General features: G+C 39.9%; 1 long non-coding RNA gene across 2 annotated transcripts in view; it reads right to left on the reverse strand.

The window, feature by feature from the left end:
* Positions 1-154: 154 nt before the first annotated feature.
* Positions 155-23499, reverse strand: part of LOC126401641 (uncharacterized) — a 154354-nt gene continuing 131009 nt past the window's right edge. Inside the window, exons 6-7 of one of the 2 annotated variants that reach the window (XR_007571105.1) lie at positions 18264-18366; positions 155-619 (exon numbers count right to left, since the gene is read on the reverse strand). This is a non-coding gene — a long non-coding RNA (uncharacterized LOC126401641). Of the gene's footprint in view, positions 620-9797; positions 9852-18263; positions 18367-23499 lie in introns of those variants that run through there. The other variant, XR_007571104.1, reaches the window with a different exon arrangement.

A 23499-nucleotide genomic window follows, 5' to 3' on the forward strand; every position in this document is an offset into this window, starting at 1 on the left:
CCTTGTTTTGTCTTGATTTTTCCCTCTCTCCTCCTCTATTTCTTCTTTCCTTACTCGTTTTTTTTTCTTCTCTATTATGTGATTTCATTGATGTTTTGACAGGGCAATTTCTTTGATAAGCTTTTAGTGGCTTCTAACCTCTCCGGCACTTTTCTTTTTTTATTCTTGTAAATTTTATTTTTAACATTATGTGCAAATAAACTAATCTAAACTAAAACTAAACATTATTCATCCCGCTATGCGTTGCCACGCATGTTTCCTCCTCCTGCAGCTGCCACGGTGTTGGCCTTTTCTGTAATGTTGCTTTTCTCCTCCTCATATTTTAGTAGAATTAATCTCTGATACTCACATACTTTTTTCTCTCCGCACATACGGCGCTCTGTGAGGACGCTTAGTGACACTCAGTGACGCTGCGCTTCTCTCATGATTGTGATTGGTCCGCTGCGTGCGCGTTCACGGCTCTTGATAAAGCAACTCTGGGTTGAGTTACCGAGTTGATATCCAGCGTCGTGATTTCGATTATCCTGATTGCCATTGTTAGGGTTAGTCAACCCAGGATAGGTCTGGGTAACCCAGGAAAGGTTGATCTCTCTTCGTGATACAGGCCCCTGGTTTCATGCTGGGATCAAAAACAAAGAATAAAAAAAAGGAGGCTAAATCAAAAACGGATGGTAGTGAACACTTTAAAGAGCAGGAGAGACAAAATTACCTCCCTTACAATAAGAGGAAAAATGGAAAGACCTTTGTGACGACATCAAAGCAATGCCAAGAGCCTCTGCAAGTGTAGCTCACACATACTAGACAGGCAATGAACAAGATAAAAATTAAGGTCTATTAAAATGTACATATTGCTGGGGCGTCGGTGGCTTAGCGGATAGAGCAGGCGCCCCATGTACAAGGCTGTTGCCGCAGCAGCCCGGGTTCGAATCCAGCCTGTAGCCCTTTGCTGCATGTCACTCCCTCTCTCTCTCCCCCTTTCACACTTGTCTGTCCTGTCCATTAAAGGCAAAATGCTCAAAAAATATCTTTAAAAAAAAAAAAAAAATGTACATATTGCTCCAAGTACCTGATATGACAATGGGGTCCAAAAAGGAATTCCTTTTAAATGAACTTTTATGGCCAAAAATGCACATTCTTATGATATCAAATGAACCAGCATAAATTAGTGTCCTACAGAAAGTGTCATCACTGTACATACTTCACATAAAATGATGTAGGTTAGGTTTAGGAAAGTAAAGTTACATAGGTTAGGTTTAGAAAAGTAAAGTTACGTAGATTAGGTTAGGTTAAGGAAAGTAAAGTTAGGCAGGTTAGGTTTAGGAAAGTAAAGATTTGTAGGTTAGGTTTAGGAAAGTAAAGTTACGAGGGTTAGGTTTAGGAAAGTTACGAGGGTTAGGTTTAGGAAAGTTACATAGGTTAGGTTTAGGAAAGTAAAGTTACATAGGCTAGGTTTAGAAAAATATAGTTACGTAGGTTAGGGTTAGGAAAGTAAAGCTATGTAGTTCAGATTTAGGAAAGTAAAGTTATATAGGTTAGGTTTAAGAAAGTAAAGTTTCATAGGTTAGGTTAAGGAAAGTAACGGTTCACTGGTTAGGTTTAAGAAAGTAAAGTCATGTAGTTTAGGTTTAGGAAAGTAAAGTCACACAGGTGAGGTTTCATAAAGTAAAGTTACATAGGTTAGATTTAGGAAAGTAAAGTTATGTAGGTCAGGTAAAGGAAAGGAAAGTTATGTAGTTCAGGTTTGGGAAAGTAAAGTTACGTAGGTTAGATTAAGGAAAGGAAGGTTATGTAGTTCAGGTTTAGGAAAGTAAAGTTTCGTAGGTTAGGGTTTAGGAAAGTAAAGTTACGTAGGTTAGGGTTTAGGAAAGTAAAGTTATGTAGGTTAGGTTTAGGGAAGTAAAGTTCCGTAGGTTAGGTTTAGGAAAGTAAAGTTACATAGGTTGGGGTTCAGGAAAGAACAGCTGTGTAGGTTAGGTTTAGGAAAGTAAAGTTACGTAGGTTAGGTTTAGGGAAGTAAAGTTTTGTAGGTTAGGTTTGGGAAAGTAAAGTTACGTAGGTTGGGGTTCAGGAAAGTACAGCTGTGTAGGTTAGGTTTAGGAAAGTAAAGTTACGTAGGTTAGGTTTAGTAATGTTGGTTAAGTGGTTTAGGTTGTGGAAGAGAAACATGGTGATGACGTTCCTTAAAATAACTCAAAGTTCACTTGGTTTCACAGGAAACAAACACCGGCCGCCTGGGGCAAAGTCCTGTGCTCTTCGGCTCATCCTCCACCCCAACCTGCCTTCTTATGCGGACTTTCGGTCTTTATAAGACTTCATTTTTTACTCCCGTCAGTGCATTGATCACAGGATCGGAGCCTTTCTGATTATGTGGATTATATATGAAGTACTGGCTCAACTTTACATGGGTTATATACATATTCTCATGCATTACTTTATATAGGTAGACATAGGAACAGTGCATGAGAACAGCCTGAATTATCATGACAGATATCAAATCATTATTTCTGGCAAGTTTAAAGGCTTATTTTTGCTCTTGAGTGTAAGTTGAAGAAACCGGAGGGTTTATTGTGATTTAAACTAGTATTGACTGTCAGAACATGACAAACACTTGCCAAACAGCCTAACATTTCAAAAATCGGAGGTAGATTCAAATCAATTATGATCAAAATTTCTTCTACTTCTTCTTTGGTTTAAAGGCAGATGGTAACTATGGTTTAAGGTGCATTACCCCCCCTCTCGTTTATGTGTATGGGTGGTTTAATTATATAAATCATTTATCAACTTTTTGTTATATTGCTATCACTGAAAATTATATTGACATAATTAGACAACCCTTTTTTTGCCCCCTATCTTGTTTATTCTTTACAATGAGACATATTCCTAAGATGTCACTTTTAAAAATATATATTTACTGAAACATTATTGCATTTTTATGATAAGGCACTCCCGTGGGGATTCTGGCAGTTTGGGTGGGGCCCCTAAATACAAAATGATGCACTCCAGCAGAGTCTTTAATGACACAAACATACACAGCTTCCTTTTAACAATGAAAAAAAAAGGTATTCACAATACACAAGAGCTACTACAAATACTGTAACTCAAACAAAAAGCTTGACTCTTAGAACCCATTGCAAGCATGACTGCTACTTTTCTATGTTACCAAAGTGACAAATAAAAACACTACAACTAAAGGTAGTCCACAAGATGTGACTGAAAGCTTTGAAGAGTAGGACGACCTTTTGCTGTGAATATGTTGATGGATAAGTTTTAGTCACATCACAGTGTGTGTCTTTCACAGTTAGCTATGTCATCACCAAGACATGGTGACACCTTCTTAATTTTAGGCGTTGGGAGACGTTGGATTGAGTGACGTAATAATGTACTTAATAATTAGTATGTCAACATTGTGGGGCAGCTTAAGTCGTTGGAATCATTCAAGTGAATTGCAAAGTCTATTTGATGTTCCTTATACTCCTCCACTCCCACTCCCTGTCCGGGTCACAAGCATTATGTTGACTGATCACTTCATGTACCAGTTAAGGACATTTAAAAAATATTTGGGGGGCATGCCAACATGACTTAATAAAAATCATACTAGACAGAAGTGTGCAATCACCTGTATGTGTGAGAGAAAGCAGGAAACAGTTCTATTTATTTAGCTCTTAATAGCCTTCATATATTTACAATGCATTAGTTTACAGGTAAATTCAAAACTTCATCTAAATGAACTAGTTTATGGTCTTTTTTATCATCCACTTTAGAAACTGCAGAGGATCTATCAAAAGTTTTGGGAAAAGAGAAGGTTGGCAGACTAGTACCTACAAGTCCTGTCAAAAGGGCCCAAAAGTCTTTAGTGTTAGTGTCGTTACTTACAATGTGCAAATCGATGTTGCTTGCTTGTTTGTTGAAGGTAAGCTGAGTACTTAAATACTGAATTAAGGCAGGCCTTTGGTTAAGGCCATGACAACAAGTGGTAGCATACATGGTTTGTGTGAAGCTAATGTAAGCTCACTTTCATCGTCGCCCTCGGCATGTTGTTGTAGCCTCAATTAATCACAAACATTTTACCAACTGTAATTACGGAATAAAAGATAAAGTCTGCACACCAGAAGCTGCTCCTTGAACAATTTATTCATGTGTTACGTTTCAGGCCCCTGCCCTTCATCATGTCTGATGAAGGGCAGGGATAAATTGTTCAAGGAGCAGCTTCTGGTGTACGGACTTTATCTTTTATTCCATACTTACCTTTTGGTCCAGCACCCAGCATTAAGTTTTTTGGGATGTGCGTGCTACTTTTACCTGTTATTGGATCAACTGTAATTACACCTGCCGATTGAAAGCAGATTGTCAAACTGTCCCAGATTCATCCAAAATAAGCCTTGAACTGACCATCATCCAGGCGAAGCTCCTGGACCATCTTGTGGTACTCCCTGTGATTTCACTTCTGTCTGAGGGTCTCATGTACCCACATGGATCTCCATTTCCCTGTGACCAATGAACAATTTGGGAACATCCTCTCACCTTAAATCAGAGTTAGAACAAGTGCCCTCAACCTGTCCATTTTTTAAGCAGATTTTAAGGCTAACTTTAAAGCAAAAAAAATAAAAATAAAAAATAAGCTAAGGACAGGTGAATCAGTGTGTGTCTGATCAGGACCTTATTTATCTCTTCAACACCAAGCCAGTCTATTTTCCATTTTTCAAATGTAGAAGCAGCAACTTTCTTTGCCATCTTATTTGAGTTGGTGACATCTCAGGATTTGGGTTGGTATCTTCCATAAGAGTTCAGGTTTTTTTCACATGGCACCAGTCAATCACAGAAGCCAACTTTAGTGAAGGTGCAGGATTGCCTGCTTCTGCCAAGTATCACAACAGTGGCGTGTGTGAACAGCAGCGCTGTTTGTGTAAGTGTGTGTTAGAGACAGAAATGGCAATCAAATAAAATGAAATAAAATAAAATGATAGCCGAATGTAGATGAGAATATTGGCCTAAACTGGTACATATAGAAAATTTCACAATCTTGGGGGCGATTTCTGCCCCAAGACTACGGTGTTTAAAGGCATTCTGAGATTTCTTGGGGCATTTTTGCCCTTGGACCCTGCTTTATACAGATTATCAAAAGATCCTTACAAAATGTGTATGTAAACTTAACAGCTATACGTCATCATTCTGAAATGGAGATGTCATGATTATGAGATTTTTTTTCTCTTATAAGAGAAATGCACTTCTGCAGCAGAATAAAAATCTAACCCTTGACTTAACTCACCTTGCTTTTACCAACTCTGCCATATTACTGAGAAAAACAAATCTTCAAGATATGATGTCCCTTTGGAGACCTCATAGGAAAATGACTTCATCCTTTGTAGGAGTGCACTGACCTTTCTGAGCTGGTAAAGCATAGCAAACATTAAATGACAGAGCTAATTGTTTCACCCCAGAGTCCATTCTGTCTCTCTCATTCCTCTTTACTTCGAGCAGTCCCTTCCATCATTTCTTCTAATTTCTCTCAATTACCAGCTCCTTATGCTCTCTCTCATGGGGACGTGTGTGTGTGTGTGTGTGTGTGTGTGTGTGTGTGTGTGTGTGTGTGTTAGTGCATGTGTGTGTGGGTGACCTTCCTGAACTGTATGGCCATTTATGGAGATTAGATAAAGTTGCCTCTTGTGTGACTCATTGGCATGCATTAAGCAGAGTACAACAGTAACATACACACACTTACAAACACATACACACAAACAGACGTGCACATAAAGACCATCTTAAATCGAGGATATAGGACTAAATTAAAGGTAAAAGCGCTCTTGGTTTTCTTCTTTTGTGAGACATCATCTGTTTTTCAAAAAGCCGTGTTCACTGTCCTTTTTCCCCCTCTCTAATGGATTTTTGATTTTTCCAGAGCATGCAACACAATTAGCTCGTCTTCCTTTTTTATTAATGACACATTTACTCTTTTCTTTTCCCTCGCTGCTGTTTATTCTTGCACTAAATTGGAGAGCGAAGAGGTCTTAAAAGTGCATGCCGTGTGTGTAGGTGTGTGGCAGTATGTGTAATTTGAATATGCCCAGGGCTCATTATTTTTTATTTTATTTTTTTTTTATAAAAACTATAAATTAATCAGTGTTTATGTTGAATAAAAAACACAAGAGAATATAATAAAAAGCACAAAAATCAAGGTAAAAGTCAGATTTTTAAAATACAGTTTGCACTCAAGACACCGCAATTTAACCATTTGTTGCTTTCTTAACAACTCAGACACTGTAATAAATAATCATAATAATCTTATTTGCATTTTCTCCCAATTACTATTTGTGTAATTGTTATAAGCATTTAGCTTAAGGAGCAGTATCATCTTGCAGCAGCAAACATTACAAAAATCCAGGTAAAATTTTGTTTAAAAATAGGTCTTTTGGGGAACTTATTTAAGTGAAAATGATGATCATTTGTGTAACATGATTCTACACTCCATCACACTAAATGTTAATCAAAGATTCATACATCAGAGAAAGACGCAAATTAATAATTACAGGGAATCCGTGCATATTGCACTGGAATAAGTGACACTATAAAAAATAGTCAGACCTTCCTCCTTTCTTTAGGTCAAAAAGCCATTTTTGTCTTGATTACAGTCAGTTGAAATGCAGACTGTTTACTGTGTGACCCTCACTGATTCAGCAGGGGTTGATGACTAAGATAATACACGTTAAGCAGGAGCGAAAGTGTTCAGTCCCATGCTGTGTGCCCCTAAAGGTGCTGCACCTATTCACTGTGTGTACACTACAGTATACAAGTTGTGTTCATGGGCTTATGTATCAATGCCTGCGTGCTTCTGTCTCTTGGTTTTGGTGTGTGTGTGTGTCAATGTATTGGCAGTTCAGCAGATGCTCATGGCCACAATCACTGTGTGTCTTTCACAGTTAGCTATGGTGAGGACACTGACATTGTCATGCACTGAAGTACACATCAAGGTCAGTACATATACACATTCACTTTAGTCTGTTTATATAGACAGTAGAGATCTTCTACCCAGACCCTAGGAGCCGAGACTACCTAGGAAATGTGCAGGGTCCACGTTTATTATGGTCAATCAGGCCCGGATCGGTCCCATTCTATTACCGCTGACCCTGGGTCTGTCATTATGTGTAATACCCGAGTAGATCCAGCACTGATCATGAGAGAAACACAGATGGATAGTGAGCCTGACAATATTCACAACTCTGCTTAATTTCATGGAAAGCCATTTTGGGTCTTTTGATCGGTGGACCCTTACAGACTAAAAGAATTTAAATAATCAAAGAATAGACATAATATAACTTTACGACCGCTTCAAAGGTAGGGAGTCAACACTTTTACAGTATATGGTACTGCTTGTTTACCATGTTTGATTGAGTCATTCTTTGGTGCTCATGGTTTCTGTAAAACAGACTGAACAACTGAATTGTGAAAGATCTAACCAAGCTATTAAGGTGTAGGACAATAGTGTAAACACTTAAATTTGTGTGCACGATGTAAGGTGCTTAGAACTATTGTGATCTGGTCACTGCGGGCATTACGGCAGCTCACATCTCAACAACAACAATAAAATAGGTGACAACAGAATAAAATAATAGAAGACATGTGAAACATTAAGCATTGTATACAGTAAAATGAGTAAGAACAGTATGTTGTGTTCAACATGAAGAAAAAAAGTTTTAAGCATAATTTTTTGTTGCAATATTTATTACCAAATTTATTGGGTCCGTAAAATCCTTCCTCTTGGACATGCACCAGGTCAGGTCTGTAACATCTCGGGCAAAAACGAGTTGGGTTACTATGTTTCTAAATTTATTGTGTCCAATCAGATCTCAAAAAGAATTTTCCAGAGGCCTGTACTACGAAGCCACTTCAACTTACCCAGAATATCTTCTCATTTTCTGGTTTGACTAACCCTAACATTGGCCATCTGGATAACTGGTACTACAAAGCTGGTTATCAACTATTCTAGTCAACTCTGGGTTTTCCTCTCCAGCCACGAGCGTGTCCATGTAAAAGGGGCGGGGTTGTTTATTGCGAGCATCATGATCAGAACCATGAATGAAGTAGGCTGATGAAACGGTAACGGTAGTGTCTGCAATTACGAGACAGTAAAATGTCAGTGCCGCGGGATGAAGACAAGACTGTGTATTCTTAAAGTGGAAAATCTAGAAACATTGAAAATACTATCCAAAAATTCACCGTCATCTGAGACTTAAATTATGTGCAGTTATCACTGTGCGATGAGCCTATGTGACATCAGTATAGAGTGTTTTTTGCTGTTTAGTTGGATGACGACGTAACATAAAACACTTTAAAGTGATGCCAGACTGTTTCGCTGCTGAAGTAAAGGGTGGAAAAGTAGCCTAGTTAATGACAAATGAGGTCTATCTGACCGAAATGTGGCATTTATATTAATGGGAGCCGATTAACAGTGTGTGGATTATTTTACTAATAAAATATTATCTGTTTTATCCTGCTTCGTAGTACAGGCCTCAGGTCCATTAGGGTTCAGGTCCGTCATTTTGGACCCATGAAGACCTATAATAGACAGCATCCAAGACACAAAATAGGTGTAGGAAAATCTATTACTCATCCTGACTCGTACAAGACTAGACATGGCTAAGGGATCCATATTTTAATCACCAAGGAAGCTATGAGACCAAACTTCAAAAAAATAAACAGTTCACCCTCACTTCTGCAAATCAAAGAAAAGAGGATATCACATACAGACGGCTCATCTTCTACTGCAGTCATTTTCCTAAGAACCAGAGAAGCTCTTCAGGAGCTCATGAACTTCACATGCATTTTTACTTGAGGAACCAGGGTCCATATTTAGTTACAGAGCCATAGTTCACGTCCCCCAGAAAGCCACTGCTCTGGATGTAGTACAGTACTTTCTATTGGTTTGAAGTTTGATTGAATCAACTTCAGATATAATTGCTCCATCCTCAAAACAACTCAAAAAATGAGTAGCTATTAATTTGAAATAAATAAATAACAAAGCAGATCATTTTTGGGATCCAAGCAGTTTAAAGTTGATGGTATCCCTGTAAATCAGCCAATTCGAGGCCCAAACTGGTGCCTCGACAGATGAGGTCTGGGCACAGAGCTTTAATAAGGTGTGGAAGCATTCTGATGTAAAGCATGTCTTCATTAAAGTAAATCCAAGCAATTGCCTGAGATGCACTAAAGTCCTTTTATTTTAAAACCTCATTTATTTACGCTCATTATTGCAGAAAATTACCCTTGATTTGGGTAATGATGTGTAGGACAATGACAATAAACATGTGGTAGCAATGGAGGGTTTCTTCATTTTGATCACACACCTGCAAGCAGAAAAAAACTTAATCTACCACCTTCTCCTAAATGTTCCAAGTCTTCCCACCTGCTTCGCACTTGGCTCTTCAACACAATGCTTCAGTTGGCATTCATGTTTAAGAGTTTGCCTTCATATGCTGGTTTATAATTCACCCTCCCCACCAACAAACACTTGCACTTGCATCTTTTGTTCCCCCTACCTTTATTCCTTGTTTCATTTTCACTTCTTGTCTTTCACCGTCCTTCATTCTGATTCCTTTCAACACCAGGTGCATCTCTGTTATTCTCTTATATTGGGCCCCGCTACACAGAAATCTGCTGAGAAACTCACACCAAGATGCAGACACCCAAATGAAATCAAGCAGAGCTTCCCTCCTGGGTCCATGTCCCATTTCCTTGCCAGACAGTACATGGCCATACTGCCGCCGTGCGACTGACGGACTTCTGGCACAGAATGGCAGCGCTGCGGACACAAAATCCCTCTCAAGGAGCAGATGCTTGCTTCCTCTTGACATATGCCCCTGAGATGGAGCAGGGTGGATGGGAATTGGAGGGGAAGGCAGGGAATATCAGAGGGGGAAGAAGGAGGGAGGAGGAGGGCGTTAATCTGGAGGAGCCAGGAAAGAGCAGAGGAAATGAGGATAGGATAAGAAAAATGATGGAAGAGGGGTGAAAGGGAAGAATCGGCGGAGCATCCTCGGGTTATTTTATACACTTGTACTTCTTTAGATAATCTGTAGCATGTTAAAAAATCATGCGATAAATTTTTAAAATCTCTGCAACTATTATTTTGACTCAAACTAAGTGTCAGATTATCATGTAGGTCATGTTGAAGGCCTTCCAAGGCCAGTCAGGATGAGGATTTAAAGAAAAGCTCTCACTTTCTAATAAATTAGAGCTAAGGGCACGGGGCCAATGTCAGAGAATGAGTTTGAAAAAGAGAGCAGAAGAGAGCCAGAGAGGAAAGTGAGCTCCTTCTCGACTAAAGATGAACAGATGGTGCCGGGCCGTGAAAGAGGAGATATAAAAGGATAAGACAGGATGAGGCGAGAGAGAAAGTGATGAGGGGATTTCAAGAAAGAGTTGCCACATTTGTTTCTGAAAGGTGGATCATTTTAACTGACCAAACTCCATCACAAAAAGAATGCATTTATAGTATTTTACTCCACAATTAAAGCTCAAGAAAAGTTACTCAGGTTATTGATTGCTTTTGCTGCCTCAAAGGTATTGGCAATGGTATTGTGTGAAAAATGGACAATAGAAATATATGTCAATAGTAACTTTGAAATGATTTGGATGTTTCCAAGGAATGGGGAATGTATGTCAAATAATGGGGTCATGATCTGTATTCAGAACTAGAATCTTTAATCAGTGATCTTTTCAAAGACTTATCATCAACTTGGCCTTGGTGTTTCAGTCTTGGTTGAGTGTCCAAAGAAACAGTCATATAATAACCATTTTTAAATAAATGTGGTCACTCAAATTACACAATAACATACTTTCCTACTTAGCTCTAGTAGTATATAGTTATGCAGGTAGTGGTTTATATTCCCTTTGGTTTTCAGAAATCTTTCTAAAAGATTTTTGCTGCAATGTCAGTACAACTGCAATGATAGGAATTTAAGATCCATATTAAATCTGTTTTCATTTTGTCCTGATTTTTATTTATTTATTTAGTTATTTATTTATTTTTATTTTCTGAATTCTGTGTTTTGCTATTTAAGCACATTATGTCACCAGAGCGAATGTCTAATCATGTGGAGGATGTATAAATTTCCATAAGAAAGTACTCAAAATTAAATGAATACTAATCAGTTTGATGTAATACACCATTGCACTATTTTCTAATCAAAGGACGCGCTTCAATACAGTTATACAACCAAACATTCCAGCCTTTTGTGATATAAAGTGCTTCACACCTGAGCTTCGTATCACTCTGCTCTAAATTTAGCTGATAGTGTTGAATTCCTCAGTTTTTTGGATGACGTCGCATCTCAGAGGGCCTCTTCCACATGACTGCAGGGCCTCACAATTTACCTCATAATGTAGTGGGATTTCTTAATTTATAAGGGATGCAGATAACGTTTTATACTTCCTGTGAACATAATCCAATTAATCTCTTTTCCTAAAATGTATTAACACTGTGCTAACACCTTATTTTGAAAAGCAGACATAGTTTTATGTGTATCCTGCGCTGTTTCAATGCATTTACAGGTCAGAGGACTGGGGCACTCCAAATTTAGTGGCACCTGGTTTGACCACGGAAATGCAAGTGACATCAGATGTTGCCTTGGGTGGACCCAAGAAGCCCAGGAGGACAGGATTTTTCCCAGCCTGGCTGACCAAAAAATAACTGCAGTCAGGCTAGTTGTCACATGATTCTCTGTGGTCAAACAAGCCGCTGGTGTGTGTGGAGGAGCCGAGCCCTGCTCTTGAGCTTGTAATATTTTTTACCAAATACCTTGATGTCAATATTACGATAATATTCTAGGGTTGACTGTTGGTGCTTTCACAAAATGTAAGACAGTATCTAGTCTCATATAATAATAACAATATTATATTCATATATTGCTCAGCCTTAATTTCACAATACTCTGTGTTTTACAGTTAATTCCATTTTTACTATCAAATTCGATGATTCTGTCCATGTTTTCCATATCAAGGAAACCACAGGATCTTAGAATTGCATGTTTGATTCTCACAGAATCAAACAAGACTAGATGGCTACAGCCATGCTAGCTGTTCTGTGAGGCTGTACCTAGGCACAGTAGGTCTTTGAGCTAAATGCTAATGCTATCATGGCAACATGGTCACATTTACAAGACGCTGATGTTTATCAGATACAATGTTATCATGGTCACCATCTTAGTTTTTTTGCGTGTAAGATTAACACTAAGGCCACATCCACAGTAAAACTTTTTTCATTTGAAAACAGAGATTTAATGTAAAAATGTATACGCTAGCATTTTAGCACCATTTAAGAAATAATCCCCGTCCCCAGCTGTTGTGTCAATTTGCAAAAGATAAAAAAATGTTACCATCATGGCGGTGCTAAAGGAAAAAGAGGGGGTCATCAGAGTCAAAAGGCTTCATCCATTTGAGTGTTCATACAAAGTGCCATGGCAATCCATCTGATAGTTATTGAGATATTTCAGTCTGGACCAATGTGGTTGGAGCCACATCAAAATAAACCTTTTTGCATAGTACTAGAAGTGAGAATCTCTTCTGTAATTTAAGTCAACCAACCCCTAAAAATGTTTCTCTTTCTTTCTCCACAGCGTCTCTTACACTCTTACACACCCTTGACTAACTGATATATTCTTCCTCTTGTCCGATTTGTCCATCGTTTGTCATTTAATTTGTGGTAAAAAACACACAAACTACTGTATCTACAGGCATTACACACATACTTACACACACAAACACTTGCCACAACCAATACTGTTGCAAGGTGAAATCTTTTCATTAAAGCAAACAAACAAGCAGAGAACACACGCACACTTAGAGAGCACCGTAAACAGCAGTTCTATGTCTTTTATTAATACGCACAAGAATTTAATTAACGGCTATTGATAAGCTTTGTCTGTCTTAAGGACATGTTTGCTTGTGAATATGTATGTGTGTGTGTGGGTGCGCGTCTGTGTATCTTAAGGACATGCTCGTTATGCAGTCATTATACAGTGATCTTGATTTGTCAAGCGTGAAGAGGAGAAGCACACACACACGGAAAGTGTAAAATATGAACACGGTGTGTTGACGGATTAGGTGGGAGTTTTTAATCATCTTAATTAAGCCTAATTGTTATTTGTTGAATATGTGGCATTTATGAAGTTCACAGGAATACAAAAGCAGATTGAGTACTAATTAAAACCCAAGAACTGTGTTTCATTACAAGAATCTGTTAAGGAGCGAGAGATGTTCAGTGGTGCTTTAAAACAAATGAGAGGAATATATGAGGAGATACTGAGCGAGTATTAACAACATCCCACACGCGGCATGATAACTGGAATGATGGTTCCTTATTGCAACATAAATATCTTAAAATGTTTTTCTAAAGTCATACCAGTAAACTGTCGACTTTTTTACCACTGAAGCAGTGATGTTGAGGTTTTCAATGTAGGGAGTCCCTTGGACCCACTGGTGGTGGAGTAGGTCCTCCAGCTGCACAATAATGGCCAAAAATGATAATCTTGATTATTTGATCAATATTGAGATCACAGTTATTCTTTAACTCATTCATTATGATTATTCGTTGATTTTAGGCACAGAATATTTTTCTTTGCTCTGTCACATTTAAATAAACAGAGCACTGCCTTCACTTGTATGTTGTGCTACATTGCTGCTAATGTACAAATCTTAATAAGACTGGTCCTTAGTCACAGTGCATCTCCTATAAACAAAATAAAATGGCACCAAAGCTTTATACCAAAAATAAAACAACAAATCACTGCTTTCATGTTCTTCTTCACCTTAATACAGTGCATCTCCAAAAAGAAGAATATAAATAAAATTGCACCTAAAATGTAAGGTAACTACAAACAAATATGGCATTACGGATTTATTTTTTTTTTTTTTATAGATATTGAGACATTGATTACGTTTTATCTTTAAAACATGATTGAGTGATTTCTCTCACAATGTGTGCAAAACTGGCGACATATGAGGACGCAGCTGCCCATCAAGCTACCGCACAAGGCAGTTTTCATGTAGTGGGCCAGTCCAAAAATAATAAAATCTGGATTCATTGACTATGTTGTCGATGACAGTAGTAAAAAGACAACAGCAGTATGTAACATCTGCAGCTCAAAAATCAGTGACACGGCCACCACAATACCTAATCTCACTGGTCACTACACAACCCACAAAGAAAGGGAGGTGAATGTCTTTTTAGCTAACTTATTAGCTTACTGGCTGGTCATCAGAATTCCATGTCTTGACTAGAGTTAATACCAGTATCGGAAATGCCTCCGATACTGCCTAAAATGGGGCATCGGGCATCGGGCATCGGCGAGTACAGCCTATGACCAATCCGATACCACATAATGCCTCACGTCATTACGGATACGCACGCTATCGTTTGAACATCGCCATCGCGATGTGCGCATGTGCAATAGTCACAAAGCAGGACATGCAATGTTTTCTCTTTTTTAGAACATGTAAACTTTTGTTTTGCTTCAGAAAAGTAGCTCTGAAGCTCCGCTCGTTGCTCTGCTCAGCTCCGCTCGCCTCTCTCTCTCTCTCTCTCTCTCTCTCTCCCTCTCTCTCTCCTTCTCTGACAACAGCAGCCCCTCCCCCTCTCATGCATACACTGCAGTCACACACTGAAAATGAGCGACATGCAGGAGGGAGGAACGGTTAAGGAGGACTTATGCCTGGTACACACTACACGACTTTTCTGCCCGTTCTGAAAGTCACTATGTCACATTACACGACTGTGAAGTCATAAAATCGTGCCGTGACTTGGCCGACAGACATGACACACTACACGATGGTACACACCAATTATCCCCGGTCATCTTTCACGACGTGTGTGATGTTATCAGGTTATTCTTGTCCTATTTTTATTACTTTTACTTTTTTTTAAATTTTCTTACTTTAAGTCACCTGGTAGAAATTCTTGATTTTTTTAATAACGCAATATATATTGCAAAAAAAAATATAGCAATGTCAGTTTTTTTTCCAATATCGTGCAGCTCTACATGTAGCCTTTAAAATGTCTTTTTTACCAAATTGTGTGACTGCACTTTAACCTGTGTCTTGATCTGTGTCAACACTGGATAATAATAATGAAAAGAAGTTTCATGCCATTCATTCTACTATTATGTATTTATTTCTTAATATTTTACATAGAGTTTTAGGAGTTGAGACATACAACAATTCATATCCCATCCATTTTTATTTTACACGCTGGCATCGGATCGGTATCGGCAGATACCTAAGGTTCAGGGATCGGAATTGGTATCAGGAAGGAAAAAATGCTATCGGTACATCTCTAGTCTTGACATGACATGAGCCATGACATGACTGGTCTTAGTCAATTTATAGCAGGGACTCGGCTTGACTTGCTTGATTCTCACCGCAGTAACTTGGGACTTGCTTGAGACTTGATTATGATTTTCACGTGTGACTTACTACCCCAGATATGCATAACAGCATTTTGAATCTTGCTGTGTTGAACCTCTCTGTACATAATGTTGTGTCAGCACTAGAGACAGGTCTGGAAGCACCCATTATTAGTTTGCTATTGAGGAAACGTGCTCTGGTTTGTTTGTGATTCTTTAAACCAATCGTCTTGGGCGGCACCAAGCCCAGGATGCAGTCATGGTGCTCTCGCAAAATAGGTCGGGAGGGAACTTGGTGGAATATTTGCATGTGAGGAGGGGAACGCTCTCATTAAGATGGCGAATTCTCCACAAAAACCAATAACAGACATATCAACTGTGTCATTCAATATTTAGTGGTAAAAGAGAAAAACATAATTTGATAATTGGTGCCATAGAGGTGAAGCCTGACTATACTTCAGCTCTGGAGGAAGTCATTAAACCTGTGTCAGAAAATGGATCAACAGTGGGCAGGCCTTATTGCACGATCCAAATCTTCCTCAACACTTGTCATTTTCAGCATTTGGGTTATTAGTTTTAAGGTTGCTGTTTCCCCTATCCATGAGGATTTTGAAAAAGGTAACATGCAGATAGAGGAAGGTGGGGAGAATGCTGGAATAAATAGCCAGCTTATGGCAGGTTGATAACCCCAGTCTACATCCGGTGAGTCAGACTACTCTATTCATGACAGGGCCAATGGCTACCAGCCTTTTTTTGGCACTTCAAGCAGTCAGATGTCTATGAGCTGTGAGCAGTTCCACCAAAGAGTGATTTTTATCTCGATACTTCTCAGATGGTGTCATTGAAGAGGTAAAAGTATCCACTATTTTCTTATTCCCAAAACCAGTACATGTCTCAGCTGCCAGGATGGAAACCACTGGGCTACGTTCTGGACAAACAGGCATCTACACAACATCTAACCATCAGTATCCTCATTCTTAAGAAGCTACAAATTATATTCCGCCACAAAATAAGCCTGAAAAGCTGGAAATCAGTACAGAAGTAGAGAGAGTTGTTGCATAGAGATGATACACCGTCTTATGTAGTTGCACTGGTGTCAATCAGAAGGTTTTTAGAATGTTGCAGAATGGCACATTGCAAGTATTTGCCTGTTTCAACTCGTCTTGTGGTGAATCTTTGGTCTGAACTGGGCTTTAGAGAACAACTATCAGCAGGCAAAGTAAAAACACTGAGGTTATTTAACGGGTCTTTGCATTTAAAGTTGCTGCACAGAGAAAGCCTCAGGTAGGTTTTGTTAAAGTTGTGTTTAATAGGCAGGGGGGAGCCTGTAATTGGAAAGGACAGTTTATACTTCACAGGTAGATAATTGTGAGTGTGAGTGAGTGTGAGTGAGTGAGTGTGTGTGTGTGCAAGAGAGTGTGTGTTATACAGTAAGATGAATGCCTGATTCTTCTGCGGCTGGCAAGAGTCTTCCTACTACAGTAATTACAGACTCTCGTCTCTCTGGAAGATGATCCAGGAGCGAGCGAGCGAGCGTGCGCGCACACACACACACACACACACACACACACACACACACACACACACACACGAATGGCTCCTGCCAAAAGACAACACCCAGGACTCCCTTCCTACATGCACCTGAGGAAAGAATAACCGCACACACACACACACATCCTTGCACCTGAGTACACTCACTTGCCAGCAAAAGGCCACAGCGCCGTCTGTTCCTGCCACACACACACTTTCTCTCTCTCTCACACACACACACACACACACACACACACACACACACACACACACACACACACATCCTCCGTCTCTCTTCTTAGCACTTCATTTTCCTGTTAATTTTATCCTCAGATTTTGTATTGTATCTTGTATTCTTTTTCTCAACAAATGTTCATCTCTTATTGGCACGTTTGGCCTCCTATTTGATATTTCTTTTTCATATTGTTAAGGTTATTCCTATACAATGATGCCCATTTATGTTACTTTAAACAGAATGTCACAATATGTAAAGGGGCCATTTAAAAGTTATTGATGTCTTCATGGAAATATAAATTCCCCCACCAGCTTATTTTGTTAAATAGATCAGTCGATCTCCGGATGTTTTGACCCATCTACAATGTAGTTCACGGCGCTTGCATCACTAGTACGCCAACTGAATATGCAGCATTTTATTTGTATAGTAACAGACTGCATTCATGTTTTAAATAGGAAATTAAACTCCACAGCTGTCACAAGATGATGGGTTTGACATAAGGGTGTATTTTGTCAGTGTCATACAAACGTACAGCATGAGATGACTTAATCTTAAACCCCTGCTATCACCTTTTTGGCGATGGTTGTTTTTCTATTGACAGAAAAATATTCTCGTATTTTAAATTATAAAAACAATCCACTGATGAAAATGTGAAAATCAAATATAGCACTTGCTGTTTTAAGTCTCTCACAGATGTGGACTAAAAGCACAATGGCAGGTGTGAGTAAACACACATGAAAGATGATGTGCAAGTTGGAGGGTGTGTTTCTGTGTGTGTGTGTGTGTGTGTGTGTGTGTGTGTGTGTGTGCGTGCGTGCGTGCGTGCGTGCGTGCGTGCGTGCGTGCGTGTTTGTATGCAAGTTAATTGTCTGAAGGAGTAAGACAAGCCTTCATGCATCATTAATACAAAGACACACATGTTTAGCAGGTTGCCACCTTATCCCAGGTGGCACACACACTCATGCGCACACACACATTTAGCGCATTTAACACCTTGTGAAAACCCCTGGTGACCCAGAAGAAATCACAGACAGATTGAAGATAGGACAACAGGAGGAGCAAGAGAGTAGGAGGAGGAAATGATACGAGGAGGGAGGAAGACACACCTGTTATTAGCTTTTCTCCAGACGGTTGATCGGATGGAAGTTTTGGGACGAGCAGATCGAAGGAGGGACGATGAGAAGGATGAGGGGGAGACAGAAGGAGATCCTGGGAGAGAAGGAGAGAAATTGTCAGGCATTAATAATGGATTGCAGATCCTTAGAGACCATGTTCAGACATTAATAATTGATAAGGCTCAGCTGGAGGGGGCAAGGAAACACCTCGCAGAATTTACCTGAGGAAAGACAAGAAAAGTGCTCGTATGATGCTCCTTTAAATTTTAGTAAACTTTTTGCCAACTGAGATAGTTTTATGAAACCCACATGATACTTTCTTACATGGTTATACATGAAAGTTAGAAAATGATAGAGTGCTACAGGAATGAGTCCTCAGATGAGTCTCGCACTTCTGTTTCCTTGTCTCAAAGTCAATGGATTTTTAAAGGGGTTTTTGGTTAGACGCCTGGAATAAGGTCTGTGGTTAACACAACCTTAAGAGACTTTCATGTTTTGTTCTAACTTATATCGAAATGAAGTTTGTTTAGGTTGGATGTTTTGGTTATTGTATCATGAGTGTTTTCATATCACTGCCATATTATGTGACCCTTTATTTCCTGTTAAACACCTGACTCCCACAGGAAGAAATGGAAGTCCCTGAAAGGAAATACTTCCTCAAAACATATCGCATTATATTTGGAGCAACTTTTCTTGGTCATCACAGCAGTTAATATCATCATCTGGCATTATTTGAAAGTATCTGTGTTTCAAAAACAATAACAAAAACATGGGGGAAAAGTATCCAAAACCTGTAAATGTAAATAAGATTGGTGGTTGTTTCAATCAGATGCTTGAAATGATAATCATTCTGAATCCCCCACTGAGTCTGATTTTAAATGAGCTGTGAGGAGAGACATGTGGTTACACTGCAACCCTTAAAAGGACAAGGTAAACCTTCAATTCAAGTAAAATTACAGAAAATGCCAAAACATTTCCCGAAAGAGCCCAGAGGTTGAGTTTAAATATTCCCAACGAGAGTGGTTATATGCCAGATTGAAAATCAGACGAACCAAAAATTAAAATTTTTCTGCATGAGAGGAGCAACAAGGAGAGGGCGCAAGCTAACTATCACTTACAAAAGGCCCTTGCGCACACACACTCACAAATGCACAGATGCTTGCACACACAAATGTGAGGCAAAAAAATACAGATGCTTCTACACACATGCACACGCATATTTATGCACACTTACAGAGAGATACACACACACTAAAACACACAAGTTAGCACACAGAGTTTGGTGTACTGCCAGTTCTTGATGACACTGAGAGGGGAGAGAGTGCACACACACACACACACACACACACACACACACACACACACACACACACACACACACACTCTTACCATTGCATTGTCCTGCTCCCTCTCTTCGTCTATGTCTGTTACATCCTCTCATCTTCATTTCACACACTCGCTCCCTCTTTTTGTATCCACACACACACACACACACACACACACACACACACACACACAGAGGCAAATGAGCAGCACACTTAAACTAAATGGGTGGCCTGATGGTGAATCACTGTCATTTAGCAACAAAGACCTCAGCTTGTTGTCCCTTCATCCCCCTCTCTCTCACTCTTCATCTGTCTCACACACACACACACGCACACATGCACAACCCCATCCACAGATCGACACACGTATCCCATATTCACATCGACTATCTCACACACGTACATGCGCAAAACACACACACCGTATGGGTGTATAATTACAGTGAGTGAAGCAGCACTAAGGAATAATTACAGAGGCTGGTTGCTGTTGTTGTTGTTGTTTCCAACAAATAAACCAGTACACAAACAAGATGGAGGGGTGAGCGGCAGGTCAAGCCATCTCTGTGATGACAATGTAAAACAGCGCCATCTCTCATATCTGGATGTGTTCTCTGCCTCTTTCTACTCGGTATGGACAAAAGTATGTGGACGTTGCACCCATGTGTGATTGTTGAGCGTCTCATTCCAAAAGTATGGGCATTTATATGCTGCTTCAACAGCCTCCACTCTTCTGGTTTCAGGCTTTCCACAGTATTTTGGAACCTGGCTGCAGGGATTTGCCCCCATTCAGCTACAAGAGCATCAGTGAGGACTGATGATGGGTGATAAGGCCAGCTATTGGATGGGGTTGAGGTCAGGGCTTTGTTGCCACAAAGTTGTAAATATGCTATTATCTAGGGATCCTGACAAACTATGTGGACAGTATGTCGTAGATTTTTGCAGTGTGCTCTGCACCGTTGGCACTGGTTGACCCTTGTCGGCTGTTTCAGCCAGTTCAGCATAGTAAATCGCCAGCACAGCCAGCAGAGCCTATCAGTGAGTGAAAATCACACCAGCCTCTTTTACACTGCCTGTTCATGTCAGGAATACCACTCCATTATTTTGCCTTGCTGTTCTCCATTAAAGGTACAATAGCGGAATGTAGAGAGAGAGTTGCCTCGCCTTTATACAGGTGGAGGTCGTAAAAGCTTGGAATCAATGTCTGTGTAAAAGGAACAGTCGTCAGGATGGGACCATGGATGGGACAGGTGTGACATTTTGATGACATGTTACGTGTTTATGTGGGCAATCCACTACTGGGAGATTTAAATAGCAGCCAATAGCAGTTAGCAGCTAACTCAAAGAAGGACAACAGCAACCAAAAATGTCCACAAATGGGGAAGACAATGAGGTTCAGCAGCTCCTTACCCTCTGAGCAGAGGGTAGAGTCAGATGCTATGTGTACACGTCACGCCAGTCACACTAGTCACGCCTTTTTTGCTTCTGTGATGCTGGTATGCTGTCTGAAATCACACACGGGGTTGCCTGATGCCAGTGTTGTTTGTTCTGTGTAAAAATGCAAATGCATTGTAAAGAAGGGACTTCATAGTGGCCCTGTGGCGCCACTTTCGGTTTCCCTTTTTTAATGACGAATCCAGACTACCACCGCCTGCTGCTATGGAAAGTTATTTCTTCTCACACAGGTGCAAACATACAAGCTAGTTGGCCATTGGCTGTAGTCTTTCCAGTGTGTTCAAGTGAAACTTTTTCCTGGGACACACGTGATGAAAGGCGATGCAAAAGTCACCCTTCTTCGGCACTAGTGTTTTTATGTTTATTTGGTATTTGGGCCTTTAAATATCACAATATGTGACCACATTAAGATATTCTTTCATTGTAACTAAGAGGCCTAGCTAAACCATGAAACAAAAGCCCCAGATCAGGGGTGTCCTCACACTTATCTCACTGTTATCTTTCCTCACTCTTACTTACTTAGCTATTTCTCTCCTTTTCACTACTTCTTCTGCTCTCTTTTTAGCTTTACGGACCACGTTAACATGCAAAGTAATATTCCACTGTTATTTTGAATAATTCCAGATTTGATGCACGTCATGTAAACTGCGTATTGCATACGGAATTAGGCCTTATTCTGAAGGGAGCATTTTCCGATTTCGACGTATTATTGAGGTTTTAAGAGCATTCTTCGGACATGTATACAGCACATTTAGAATACGTGTCTCAACTGGGGTTTGCTCATGGCCTCTTCCCAGTTTAGAGTGTGTTATACACAGAATAGCAAATGAAGTCGTCAGCACTCACAAATGTGTATATGATACTTTTAATGATGCACGGTAGAAGAAGGCAACAGACAAGTTTCAGCCTTAGGCTTTCTTCAGCATATTGATGGGTTTGTCTTCTTCTACAATGCATCATGAAAAGTATCATAGAGTCATTTGTAAATGTTAATGACTTAATTTGCTATTTTGTGATTTTTTGGATTGCATTATACTTGCAAGACATTTAAGTATGGCAGTTCTATTGTTTAAGCTGTTGTACACAAACTGGCCAGCCAACAGTTTGCAAGGCTGTTGGGTAGGGATGCATGCCCAACTGAAAAGCCCACATTTCTGGTTGGAAAGAGAAACACACCTAATTTTAAACATTATGAAGACTTGGATATGTGCAAAAATACACCAATGCCAACCTTTTATAGACGGTGGTTAAAAGAATGAAATGTATGTTCTAACAAGTCCGCCGCTGGTGGAACATTTTTTAAAAAAAAATAACGCAAAGAATCAAAATGGCACAAGAGCTCCAGCCATTCAACTTTTGCGTATTTTGACATGATAAATGAAATGTTAGGGAATGTTAATCGCAGTATGTACAACTGCATGTAAACAGGAAATTGTTGAAATACTCATTTTCCATGAGCCACGTCAACAGCTCAGTAGGAATTTGTCTTATATATTGTCTTATTTGGAATAAGGGCAAAAACTGGAATATTTTGTGCATGTAAACATAGTTACTATCCTTTTTCACATCCTTTAAAGTCCAAAACTCTTTCTCTCTCCTCCACACATACAAACACACACACACACACACACACACAAACATACAGTGCCCAGGCAGTCACCTGCGCTGAAGGTAAATGGAGTGTGAGGTTTTACTGGTGCTGTGATTGCGGGGTATGGCTCAGGAGGAAATAAGTGTTTGGTTTGTTTATGTGCTATCAGACAGCAGGTGGCGGAGTCAGCACACCGCCTCTTGACCTGCACCGGGGAGAGGGGTGGACCGAGGTCCAGGCAGAAGGGGGTGGGGGGGGTGGGGGGGGGGGGGTGGGGGGGGTGGGGGTGGTACTCACGAAACTTAAGTCTAAACAGTTCTCAAAATGATTACGACAGGAGGGAAAATGTTGACAAATGAGCCTGAATACTGTTAATGTACATGTTCAAAAATGACAACAACATACTGTCACAAAATGAATGTTACAGGAACATCACAGTGTTTGTCCAGTGTTAACGCTGTGTGTGTGTGTCTGTGCCGCACTCTGTGTCCATCAGTATCTGGCAAAGACTGTGTGTGTGTACTATACGTGCATGTGTGTGAAGCGGTAGGGGAGGTGCGAGGTTGTGAGGGTGAGGGTTATCCCACTGCGTCAGAGAGAAAGAGAAAAAGAGAGGGAGCTCTCTTGCATGTAGGGGAAAAAAGGAGAGATGAAAAAATGTCCGATAAACGAGTGGCTTTGTTCTCCTGAAGGGCTGAGTTCACCGGCGGATGAAGAGCTAACTCTTACTGGGAAATCACAGCTTGGCACAGGTCTCTGTCTTTCATTTGTTTGCTTTCTCTCTCTTTATACTCAGATTTTAGACTTTTTATCTCTTCATCAACCTTTTGCTCTTTTTTTTTTTTGCTCATCCTGTCTC

This window comes from Epinephelus moara, chromosome 15 (assembly GCF_006386435.1).
Source record: "Epinephelus moara isolate mb chromosome 15, YSFRI_EMoa_1.0, whole genome shotgun sequence".
In the NCBI taxonomy this organism is placed as follows: domain Eukaryota; kingdom Metazoa; phylum Chordata; class Actinopteri; order Perciformes; family Serranidae; genus Epinephelus; species Epinephelus moara.